Source organism: Ostrinia furnacalis, unplaced genomic scaffold, assembly GCF_004193835.3.
Source record: "Ostrinia furnacalis isolate ACB-3 unplaced genomic scaffold, ASM419383v2 OfSCF6522, whole genome shotgun sequence".
NCBI lineage: Eukaryota > Metazoa > Arthropoda > Insecta > Lepidoptera > Crambidae > Ostrinia > Ostrinia furnacalis.
Genome location: NW_021136761.1, coordinates 199,842 through 212,308, shown reverse-complemented (window position 1 = coordinate 212,308; position 12,467 = coordinate 199,842). Strand labels below are relative to the sequence as shown.

At 36.4% G+C, this 12,467-nt stretch overlaps 1 protein-coding gene across 3 annotated transcripts in view; it reads right to left on the bottom strand.

Annotated features, from left to right (window-relative positions):
- Nucleotides 1-8,905, bottom strand: part of LOC114362452 (Ig-like and fibronectin type-III domain-containing protein 2) — a 73,281-nt gene extending 64,376 nt beyond the window's left edge. For all 3 annotated transcript variants that reach the window (XM_028317875.1, XM_028317876.1, XM_028317877.1), the window contains exon 1: nt 8,840-8,905. The gene's annotated coding sequence lies outside the window, so the exon portion shown is untranslated. The remainder of the gene's footprint in view (nt 1-8,839) is intronic.
- Nucleotides 8,906-12,467: the final 3,562 nt, after the last annotated feature.

Genomic DNA, 12,467 nt, shown 5'->3' with positions numbered 1-12,467 from the left:
ACTTCAATATAATTTGGCTTGATGCACACTGGTGCAAAACAGCTTGTGAAGTTGATTGAGGCATGTCTATCAAACCAAATTCAATATGGAATATTATTCCATTCTACAAGTAACTGTAGCAAGTGACCGATAAGCTGAGGTTTTCCACGTTTCCGTTCATAATAAAATAGATCAAAGGAAAAAAAAACGTTTTCATAGTTCAAAAAGTGTTTCTTGTAAATATTAAGAGTAGGCGCACACCTTTGATTTTTAGTTGGCCGATAGTTGTGCCCGATTTTAATTTGTATGAAGAATCGGCCAAATCGAATCGGCGTAGTGTGCGCACTCCCATACATGCCCAAAATGCCCATACTGATCAACTGCCCGACTTACTAAACTATCGGCCGACGAAAAATCAACGGTGTGCGCCTACTCTAAGCAAATAAATTGCAACCAATAGATAGGCCATGATGCAAAGTACCTAGGTACCATCATTTCGGTTGACAAGTCTCGTTGGCGACTGGAGTGAGAGTTTCACCAGTGTAGTCCTTGCTTAAGAATCGGCACAGAAAGTTATAAGATACTTAACGTAAGAAATGGCAGAAATAAAAGGAAAGTTTAATGAACGAAATCAACTTTTGTGTGTGAGAAACTTGTACCTAATACATAAAATAAATAATGATAAGTACCTACACACAATTATTCATCATGTAGATTTTCATGCTGGTGTACCTATGTAATATATATAATAAGTTTAAGGTTCCTCCTGGCAAAAATTCAGACATATTTATTACAAACTCGCTTCTATTACAACTACCTAACCTACTGATTATATTGGATTGAAATAGACATCTTTAATAGATAAATTCAGTTAAAATTCATTGTAAACTAATTTGTAAATAAATCATCTATATCCCNTGTCCTCGTAAGAAAGTGTGCCCAGCCAGTCCGATACGGTTTTCTTTAATTCTATTTTGGAACAATGCTTGATACAGCATTGTGTCTGAACCTTGTTGTAGATATATGGGTGTAAGAAGTTGCTGTATTTTCTGATAAATGCGCTTTTGATAGTGGGGACCGGTACCTTAAATACTCGTTTTGAGAGCATAACTTTGTAATTATCAGATTTTACAACCGAAAAATGTACACTCATTACTGCTCTGAGCACAAACAGCCCACGAACAGTGAGAAACCCACTTTCTTGGTATAAGTCACGGGTAGGGTATCTTACAGGTTTACCAAGTAAAACCTTGATCACGGATCGCTGTGCTCTCTCTAGTGACATCATATTGGTCGATGTCGCCCCACCCCAAGTAGCAATGCAGTACGTTATTATGGACTGGCATAAGGCAACATAGACNAAAACGAATAGAGGTAACTTTGGGAATTTATTCTATCGAGTCAACTTCATCAAATCGTGTTTCCATCCGTTAATAGCCCTAGAAAATATCCTCAACTATGCCCAATAAAAATCTTAGCCTTTAATTTTACTGTTTAGTACCTCAAAAATGAAAAATGAAAACCTCATTTTCGCCATTTTCTCTGCTACCCGGCCTTAATCAGCGCCAGAACATTTTGGCCGGCCCACAAATTCATTTCGCCGCGGACAGCCGCTCGGACAAAACTATAAAGCGATTAAACAAATCGATTTATACTCGATGGCATTAAATTCATTACACAACGACTGCATGAATCGATTTCATGAATAGTTGGGAGATCTCGATTGTACCTACAATGAAAGGAATTCAAGGCTTTACTCGCTCATGTACATTAACACATTAGTAGCTTGGGTTGAATGATTAAATTAGTCTGGATATTTGAACGAATGATCAACTGCGATTTCAAACTACACTGTTAGTTACCGTCAAAGCTAACTTTCAAATAGTCTTATTTTAAATGTGCACGTATGTTTGGTTGTGCATGTGCAGTATAACACGAATTTGATGACCTGAATTTTAAGGTATTTTAGCCATTTTTTTACATAAAACACTAGCTTTCCGCCCGCGGCTTCGCCCGCGTTGAATTTTGTCTGTCACAGAAAAACTTTATCGCGCGCGTCCCTGTTTCAAAAACCGGGATAAGAACTATCGTATGTCCTTTCCCGGGACTCAAACTATCTCTGTAACAAATTTCATCAAAATCGGTTCAGTGGTTTAGGCGTGAAAGCAAGACAGACAGACAGAGAGACAGTTATTTTCGCATTTATAATATTAGTATAGATTTGCAAATAGTACATTTCTATTTTTTACCTACTGATCTCTTTACACTTTTACTTAGCTTTACTGCTAGCCTGTTTTCCGAAAAAAGTAATATATTCATAATAATAGACGATTATATTTAACAAAGCAATATTAACCACGTAGGCGAAAAATAATACTCAATTGAAAAGAGTTTGCACGTGTCTTCAAAACGCCCGTGCAAAGCCGAAACATTACCGTATAGCCAAACAACTTTTAATTAAACGTTTAGCTACAGGCTCGGTTCTTGTAGGCGGCGGACAAAGGGTTAACTAGTTAGTAACGTACCTCAGGGGTCGGCTCGGTGACCAGTGTTTGGGCTCAAAGTGAGTTAATGAATATGCATCTGTTTAGACGAGGCGAACGTGTTAATGTAAGGTTACGGTTGGACCTTAGAGTTTATGAGATTTTAAACGTAACTGGGTTGTAGTAACACATCTGCATACTGTGATTAAACCAAGAATACCTGTTTGTCCAGCAGTGGACGTCATTTGGCTGAAACGGACGAATGAACGAACCTGTTTGACAGTTCGCTACTTAAAGAATATGGGATTTCATAACGTTTTTGTAGTCATACTAGAACTCTCTTCTTCTCATAAAAATGTAATAGTCAAACAGACTCTTGAGCAATTAACAATATGAAAAGAAAGCATGGGATTTCTTTTCATTTAAAATTGATAAAATTCTTTCGTTTATGTTCCCATTTTCGCTTTTAATTTGAGACTTTCCTCTTCCTGGTAATGTGGATAAGATTGCTTAAAGAACGATTTTTTGTATTTTTGTTCCATGTAAAGTTAAGCGCTTAAGGCCCAGTTTCACCATACTCTGTTAGTTATTCTCTAAATGGGACATTACTTAACCAGTCATTAAAGTTAACAGGGGTGCTAACAGCACTGTTAAATTTTCCTGTCCCATGGTATTATTTTAACAGACCATTACGAAATCATACATTAAGTGAATGGAGTCTCAAATCATTCACTCACTTTCTAAACCGACCAAAACAAAATGTCATTGTAAGTAATAGAATTGCTTCGAAAACGAGCACTATTCTCTTCAGTCGTATAATATTTTTGTGACATGTAAGGCGACTGATTTAAATACCGCGTATTTTGTAGAATTCATCAGAAATCGGGTTGCATTTCATTTTGCTGGTTGAATAAATGTCAAACATTTGTTTTTTGTGTGACTGTGTCTGTGAACACATCCAAAACAGATTCTTTCGAAAGTCGAAATCTTGTGCGACATATTCGTCGAATAATGACGCCGTGCTTTTAAATATTTTGGGTCGTCGTACTATACAGTGTGTTTGGGATACATAAAAATTGTTTGTATTTCCTATGTGCCCGTCTTACAGATAAATAAAAATTTGCATTTGTAAACCAATGATAATTATGTGTCATTAAAAATGAAAAATAATGACCAAAAAACTTAAAAAAATAATGAATTTAAGTTTTTGTCAAAAAATTNATTTGCATTTGTAAACCAATGATAATTATGTGTCATTAAAAATGAAAAATAATGACCAAAAAACTTAAAAAAATAATGAATTTAAGTTTTTGTCAAAAAATTCAGTTTTGACGGGCACATAAGAAATAAATAACATTTTTGTGTAGTCACATAAAAATAAATTTCAAAAATTAAGCCCTTCCCCCATTCCATGAGGGGGGGGGGGGGGGGGGGCGGCCTACATATTATGGGAGCATTTTTGTCGATAAAATTTAAATTATCGCTAGCCCTATCCCAAACACACTGTATAGACCAAATTTTCTAAAACTTCCAAAGGATTCTCGTTTTCGAAAATAAAATTGTCATCATTGCCATCGCGATCCTGTTCCTGTGTGACAGTAAACTAACAGCCTGTTACCCATCTAACGGACCTAATGAGCAGCAATTAAGTTTAACAACGGATTACGGATATTAAACATTCGTTAAAACATGGTGGGACATTCAATAACCTTAACTGTCTGTTAAATGATTTAACAGGGGTGTTAATTAGTTAACATTGTATGGTGAAACTGGGTCTAACTCACTCAATGCCTGCCCCCCTAGACAAAACGCACTTTTTGATCGAATCGAAAATAGAATCCGTCAAAACTCCATACAAAAAAGGGGCTTTTCGACCACTTTTCGACTGGTTTGCGATTATAATTTGCACATTGTCTAGACCCACTGATGTATGGAAGCGGCATGGAAGGGGTGACATTGACATATTATTATGACGTGACAGAGCATTCAAATCTGAAGGAGATCTGAAATCTTGCTGTCATTTGACTGTGCCCAAATGACCCATAGCTTCCCATCCCATACCTCAGGCACCCTCAGGCACCCTCAGGCATCTAAATATAATATAACTCAATGGTGACTGACTGACTGACTGACATTGTGATCTATCAACGCACAGCCCAAACCACTGGACGGATCGGGCTGAAATTTGGCATACAGGTAGATGGTATGACGTAGACATCCGCTAAGAAAGGATTTTACGAAACTCCACCCCTAAGGATTTAAAACGGGATCCACGCGTACGAAGTCGCGGGCGGCCGCTGGTTGACCTATAGTTTCCATGATCTGTGATTTTCTTATAATTAAATAAATAAATAAATATCTTTAGACAATTTCACACAGCGCTGTTTAAGTAGTTTCCTATAACATCTAAATGTTTTAAGTATCCTACATAACTTAATGTAACTACAATCTAACAACATATTTTGTTGCGAAATAACACCTAACACCACTACTCAAGGTGCATTGTTTAGCTCGATATACTGTACCAGTAGTTCGTTCAAAGCAACGCCATTTTGTTCCCGGCAATCCGCTAATCCGCCCGTTATCTTAGCGCTACAGGGCTCGCAGTCACAACTTTTGTTCTGGAGCCGTTGAGCTGTTAGTTGTAGTTAGAACTCGGTTATTGCGAAATACTGATAAGTTGTGAACTGCTAAAAATATCCTTGAGGATTGAAACTAATATCCTTAAGGTCTCTATACTCAGCTGCTTTATTTAATAAGAATCATGTCGACGACATATCGGCGTATCGCCCTTATTCACAAAAAATACTATGAGGTCTCACAGTGCGCGTAGACGCACAGGGTGACACGAACTAATCGCAGAGCTTTATTTAACGCTGTGATTTCGATCCCGCTTCACTTAAGAAAGCATCGTTTTTCAAAAACGGGCGTTATATCCTTAAGGACTCTATACTGCAGCTGCTTTATTTCATTAAGAATCATGTCGACGACATATTTTCTATAATTGACAACATAGCAAAATTCGCAAGCCGCTACCAACCGGGAAACATGGAACACATTCGGGGAGGCCTATGTTCAGCAGTGGACGTCCTATGGCTGAGATGATGATGAACAAAAGTCGACGACTTATGTCGGTGCGTCGTCGGTTTGGTCACCTTAAACTAATTTTCCACCTTAGGCTGTTCGATTTATTCAAGTTGTTTATTTAAAATACCGCAAATGTAATGTAGAGTCGTAGTAAAAGGCTTTATAAGCCTGCATTAGGTACATTGTAATGTGATTGTACTTCAATTGAAAGTGGTCCAGATTTTACTCCTGTCACGTTTCACTAACGTCCGTTTTCACAAACGATGCTAGCTTAAATGAAGCAGTAATTCGAAAGCACAGCGTTGATTACAGCTCTGTGATTGGTTCGTGTGTCACCCTGTGCGTCCACGCGCACTGTGAGACCTCATAGTAATGTTTGTGAATACGGGCGTTCGTACCTTACTAGGTATTCTACCTTTATGGTCAAACATTACTGTACACATATACCTACCTACCTTTATTGTCAAATAAGGGCACTTTCGGTAAAACTGTCCCTTTGTAGACTGAATGATTTAGCAGCGGCCGCGGCGGTTGAGCTGGGATTAGTTTATCAGGCCGAAACATGAACACTGGAACCTTTGACAAGAAAATTGATACTGTTGTAGTTTTTAAGCCTCTTAAGAGTAAAGGAAATGATATACTTGAACACATGCCTAGTAGGTACTGCTACCAGTATTAAGGTAGTGCAATTCAAATATTTAGTACAAGCTTTATGAACACAATGAAATCTCTTTTTCAAGTGAATATTTTTAGTAAAAACGAATAGTGCAATTTTTAAGTTAAATTGGTTTGTCTTTGAAAACAGTCATGTTATTTAGTTCAATTTTGTGTTACAATCAACACTATTTATTTTTGCTGATGTCACACATTACAATATTAAAATATACGCACTATAACCACAACCTTTGTATGGAGTTTGATAAACTTTTGACATTAATTTGTTAAAGTTTAAAGTAAGATGGTGCAACCCAGCCATTGCAAAGATGATAGAATGACAAAGCAGCAAAATGCATAACTCAAAAACCTATTTGTAATAAACTGAAAAAGTAGCTGCTACTTTTTTTTCCAAACCAAGAGTTCAGGCGTTAGTCTTATGAATTGACGGGACGGCGCTAAGATAAACATAAAACCAATTTCCAACTAGTGTAAAGAGTTGCCATCAATGTGTAATAAACACAAAATGTTTGTCGCCTCACAAAGTTGCCGTAGTTACGGCAACCTGGCCGTCCTCTAAATGATTCACGCGAACACAAAGGACCGTGAAAGAGCCTGTTTTAAAATTATATGAGGGTAATTTCACTGTAATAGGAAGCAGGTACACGTGTGTGGCATTATATCATTGATGTGGAAAAGTAGGCCTTTCTAAGTGGAATAGTCGGTTTTGTTACCATTGTTTCTTTTGGACTACCGACTCTATTTAATTAAGAATGGAAACACTGTAAATTTCCCAGTGTTACAATATAAGCCGTATGTTTTCCTAATAAAGAAAAGAAAAATAGAAAAAAAAAGAAAAAAGAAAATTCAATATTGTATTTTGTGTTTATTTTCCTCCAACTTTTTTGCGACTTAAAAATATTTCTTCAAATGAACATGATGGATGTCATTTGCAAACAAATTTGATTGAATTCTTAAACGGTTTTTAACTCTAAAAACGATTTGAACGAAAACGTTCATCTTGGAGATTACATTTTCTCTTGAAGGTTTAAAGTAAGTGTTTTTTCGTCAAACTTCCATTTAATTTTGACTAAAATACCAATTTTATGCCTCGTTTATATGATTGATTGTTTATCAATAAGCTTTCGTTTAAAAGAAATGCTTTCAAAAATAAATTGTATTATTAAGTTCGTTTGACTTGTTCTGAATGAACATAATTCATTTTACATCTAGAGATAGAAAATTGCACTAATACTGATAGAATTTATCGGAAAGTGTGTTCATGTTTTGAGAACACATTAATTTAGTGGTTTATTTATTTAGGACCAATTTCACTGTCAGACAAGTTTAACTCACAAAATATAATTGACGTATTAATATTAATTTATTTATCAACAACTAGCTTTCCGCCCGCGGCTTTTCCAGAGGTTTTCCCGGAAATTATTAGATTTTTTCTCGCCGTAAAACCATCCTTGGACTTCAACGAACATTTAAAAAAAAGAATTGGTAAAATTGGTTGTTGCATTATGCGCTTACCAACACATTTTGCGATTCGTTTTTATATTATAGATGTAAGAAGAATAAATTATTATGTCTTCGCAAACAAAACAAAAAATTTAAAATCGGCCCTTCTGTTTTGCTCTCTTTTTCTCTCATATAATTAAGTCAAGCCTGGCTTTTAATATGTTAAAATACACCAATATTCACGAGTAATAAGTATAATATTGCTTGAAAACAAACAGCAAACCAATGTTCTCAAAATTATATTAGACCTAGCCTGATTGGTTTTTTGGTAAACATGGAATTTACTAAAGCTGTTTCGGAGAACGCAATTATGGATTTAACAGGTATATGTTTGGGTATTACCTTCAACCAACATTGTTGACGATGTCTAGCTTTAGAATTGTTACTGTTTCCAATGTTACTCAATACACAAGTCAGCGTCAAAAATTCGCGACACCCAAAGTGGCCACAAAGTTGACAACACAACACAACCTTATTCCAATTATAAAGCCATGTATTAATTAGGCAATATTTGTTGATAAACACTGTTTATAAACTGTTCATAAACAATGTTTTATAATGTTTCATCATCTCTGTAAACAGTTCATAAACATAGGTGATGAAACATTGTTTATGATACATGTTGCCGTGCTCCCCGCTATGAGTGGAGAGCAAGACGAAACATCTAGTTTACAAACAGAAGTCAACAGGTGTGGACGTGTGTTGCGCGAGTTTATAAACATGGAAGTAGTGACAACTCGTCGGGCGACATCCTATCAACAGCTGACAAGTGTGGACGGCCAAGTTTCAGAAACCTGTGTTTATGGTAAACTTGTTTCACACTAGTCATAAACAGTTTATCAACAAATGTTGCCTAATTAATACATGGCTCAAAGACGTGTTGCGAACTTTTTGGCTACTTTGGGCACAGATTACTACCGTCAAGAACTATTTTCACGCTGTAAAATTTAAAACCAGTAGGCCTAGGATGCGCGCCGTGATAAGCGGTTTCACGCCATTTTATCGATTTTGCCCATACATTTTGGCGTCGATAAAGTCACGGCGCGCATCCTAGCCCAGCTAATTTAATTTTCTATGGGAAACTAAGGATTTGTTACATAGTAAGTACTAACCTTCTATAGTGTCGGTTGTCACTGTGGCTAGGAGCGCTAGAAGCGCTATGCACCACGACACTCCTCTCATCTGCGAAAGAAAAACGAAGAAAATTAGTTATTCCGTCTATTTTCTTTATTATCTATTAACTAGTTCTTGTCCGCGGTTTCGCACGCGTGAACTTTTGTCTGTCACAAAAAAACTTTATCACGCGCGACCCTGTTTCAAAAAACGGAATCAAAACTAGCCTATATCCTTTTCTGGGACTAAAACTATCTCTATACTAAATTACATCAAAACCAGTTCAGTAGTTTAGTCTTGAAAGCGTAACACACACACAAAGCTACTTTCTCATTTATAATATTAGTAGGAACGTGGGGATAGCTCTACAAATAAGAATAACATTAAAATTAAACTAGCATATTTTCTATCTTGAAAAATAGGAAATAATCTTGCAAACGTCTCCAACCCTGCAATATTCAATAAGATCAAGTTAAGTAAGATGAGATTCGTAACGAAATCGCGAGGCAGCCGTAATAAGCCAATAATCTGCAGTATTAATTTGGATATTAAGGGAGAAAAACTGGCAAAGTGCGCAACGACTTGCTCACTTCATTTAAAATTTTTGTTAGATGAAAATGACTGAAGAAAAAATTTGTTCAACCCAGCTCGACAGTAATATAATTTAATATTCTACTTTCTAATAAAAACTAAAGGAAACTTAAAATAATCAAGAAAAATACGCATAATAATATTATAAACCTACATTGTTCAAGTATTTATTGCCACAAGAAGTGAAATAAAATTTTATTATTATAGTGATAGACCGAACTCCATATCGACCACTTGCTAGAAATGTACATTACAAAAACTGTTACAGATAAAATCTATGAGCAAATATAAACTTCAAAGTAAAATACAACTTTTTATTTAAAGTAACTTTTCATTTCCCTTGCTACGAAAATACGGGCTACGGAATCCTAAAAGTCCAGCTGCTACAGCGCTACGAGCTCGAATTAATACTCGCTGTAGCGCGTAGCGGTTGCTACGAGGGCATAATTGCTACGACATGATTGCGTAGACCGTTGATGTAAGTGACTTCTTTATTTCGGTTTTCAGTTTGGTTTCAATTTTTGTTCGTTTGAGGTTATGGGGCAAGAAAATGTTTGGTGCTGAGTGTTATTGTTTTAATTTTATTTATTTATATTAGGGAAACAAACAATTTTGATATACAGACAAACACTAAAAATAGGACAGAAATCAGCAAAGTTTCCACAGTTAAAATGCAGTTAAAATGTGACAATTTAAGGTGCAAAATATTGTAACTTACTATAATATTATTACCTATTCTGGATTTTGTAAGGCTGGGTTGCACTTGCACCATCTTACTTTAACTTTACAAACGTCAAAAATCTGTCAAACCGTACCGTTAAAGTTAGGTGTGGTGCAACTCATCCCTAGAATAACTGTGTTGAAGATTCTGTTTCATAGATTTTATTATTTAAACTTTGACAGAAAGGATTATGTAGTGTGTCTAATACACATAGATAGATTAGAAGGAATACAACTACATGGAATATAATTTAGGCAGTGTTATTATTACTAATTAATATAGTTCCTATCCTATGTATCTAAGAACAAACATACAAAGTGATAATTATAAAGTATTCGTGTTCTTCTTGGGAATCGAATCCGCTACTTCTAAATGAAGATCCGACCTTTGAGTCACAGCAAATTATTCTGTCAAACTCCAAAAATAAATGACTATGTCAAGCCGCCACTGACTCGCAACCCAAAGGTAATTAACAAAACAAACTGTGATTGTCAAGTAAATCGCTTGTAAAATATTAAACTTTAGTTAATTTCGAGTGGGGCCCTAACGGTCGGTTAAGTCTTGACGACACGCTCCAATCCGCGGTTTTTATTGGAGTAATTAAAAACTTTCGAGCGTGAAGCAATACCTTCATTTGTAGAGACGGTATAGTCGGCTGAAGAAATACACAAAGTTTGAAAAAGAAACAGAAATCTAAATTGTATAACTCAAAGGTGACTGACTGATATAGTGATGTATCGACGCACAGCCTAAACCACTGGACAGATCGGGCTGAAATTTGGCGTGCACGTAGATGTTATGACGTAGGCATCTGCTAAGAAAGGATTTTACGAAACTCCACCCCTAAAGGGGTAAAACGGGTTTCACGCGTACAAAATTTTAAATCCGAACATTTATTTACAGTGAATACTTGCGGATAAATATTGTAATTATATTATTTTTCGACGTTAACATGCGTCTGGAGCATTTCCAGATCATTCATTTGAATAAAAAATTTTCAAGTGTGTGTGATTGTGAAAGTTTTGTTTGTCTTATTGAAAGTCAAGAGATTTGTGTGTAAACTTGTGTACATTTATTTATTATGCAACTATAATACTTATGAAATATTTAAGAATGGAAAAGAAACGTACTAAGTATGTTTATATCCGTTGTCTAGTACCCATAGTACAAGCTTTGCTTAGTTTGGGACTAGAGGCGCAGTGTAAAATGTCCAAGGATATTTATTTATTTTTATTATTTTATTCTTATTCTGCTTAGGTAATTAATCTTGACAATAGGTTTACAAGCCTTATTACGATTAAAAGCTTATTTATAGGCTTCTTCTGTGTATTTTTGCCAGAGACAACGCTCCCTAAAGGACAACTCCGCAACCTCGCATTTAATTATAATCTTTCCGAAGCCGACTGTACAGAACAAAATGGCAGTAGAGCTCCCGAAGGAATGGAACGGAATTGAAATATTTAATGCCAGTCGTTCTGGTCCTTCAAGTGTACAGAGTATTTACGATGTATTCAGTCTTTGCCCTTCGCAAATATGACGGTAGTCGTGTATTAATGTGTAATGGCGCGCGGGCTGTGTGACAGGTGCTTGTACGAGCAACGTGGGTTGTATATTGGGGGTAGGAAAATTAGGCCGCACTCGCATGATGTGTGTGGGTAGGTAAACAAATCGTTGTATGGTAAATGAAGGTACGTCTAAAAGTAGCTTTACTAGTGGAATCTGTTTCTAAAGCTGGGTTGCACCATCTTAAACTTTAACAAACGTCAGAAATCTGTCACTTTGCATACAGAAAGCACCGGTTATCGTTAAAGTTAGGTGGTGCAACTCAGCCTAAGATATACATTTCTAAAAAGATCTTAAATCATCATCAGGTCATAGTCTTCACTAAAGGAGAAAGATCATCTCTCATTTACCAGAGACAAATGAAGGATTTGGCATACACTCTACGGTTGCCAGATGGGTTGGCTCCTTAAGAACAAACATATCATCACTTCCATTGATGTTAGGCAAAATAACTAGTGTAGGTATATTTTCCCGGAAAACGCGGCGTGGTACGTCCACCACAAGGTGGACCGACGCCCTCATTAAGGAAGCAAGAAGACCCTGGATGCAGGCCGCTACCAACCGGGCGATGTGGAAATCATTGGGGGAGGCCTAAGTTCAGCATTGGACGTCCTATGGCTGAAATGATGACGATGATAATGATTTTCTCCGTATTTTATTAACCCAACTAATCCCAACTAATATTATAAATGCGAAAGTAACTCTGTCTGTCTGTCTGTCTGTTACGCTTTCCCGCTTAAACCTCGCAACCG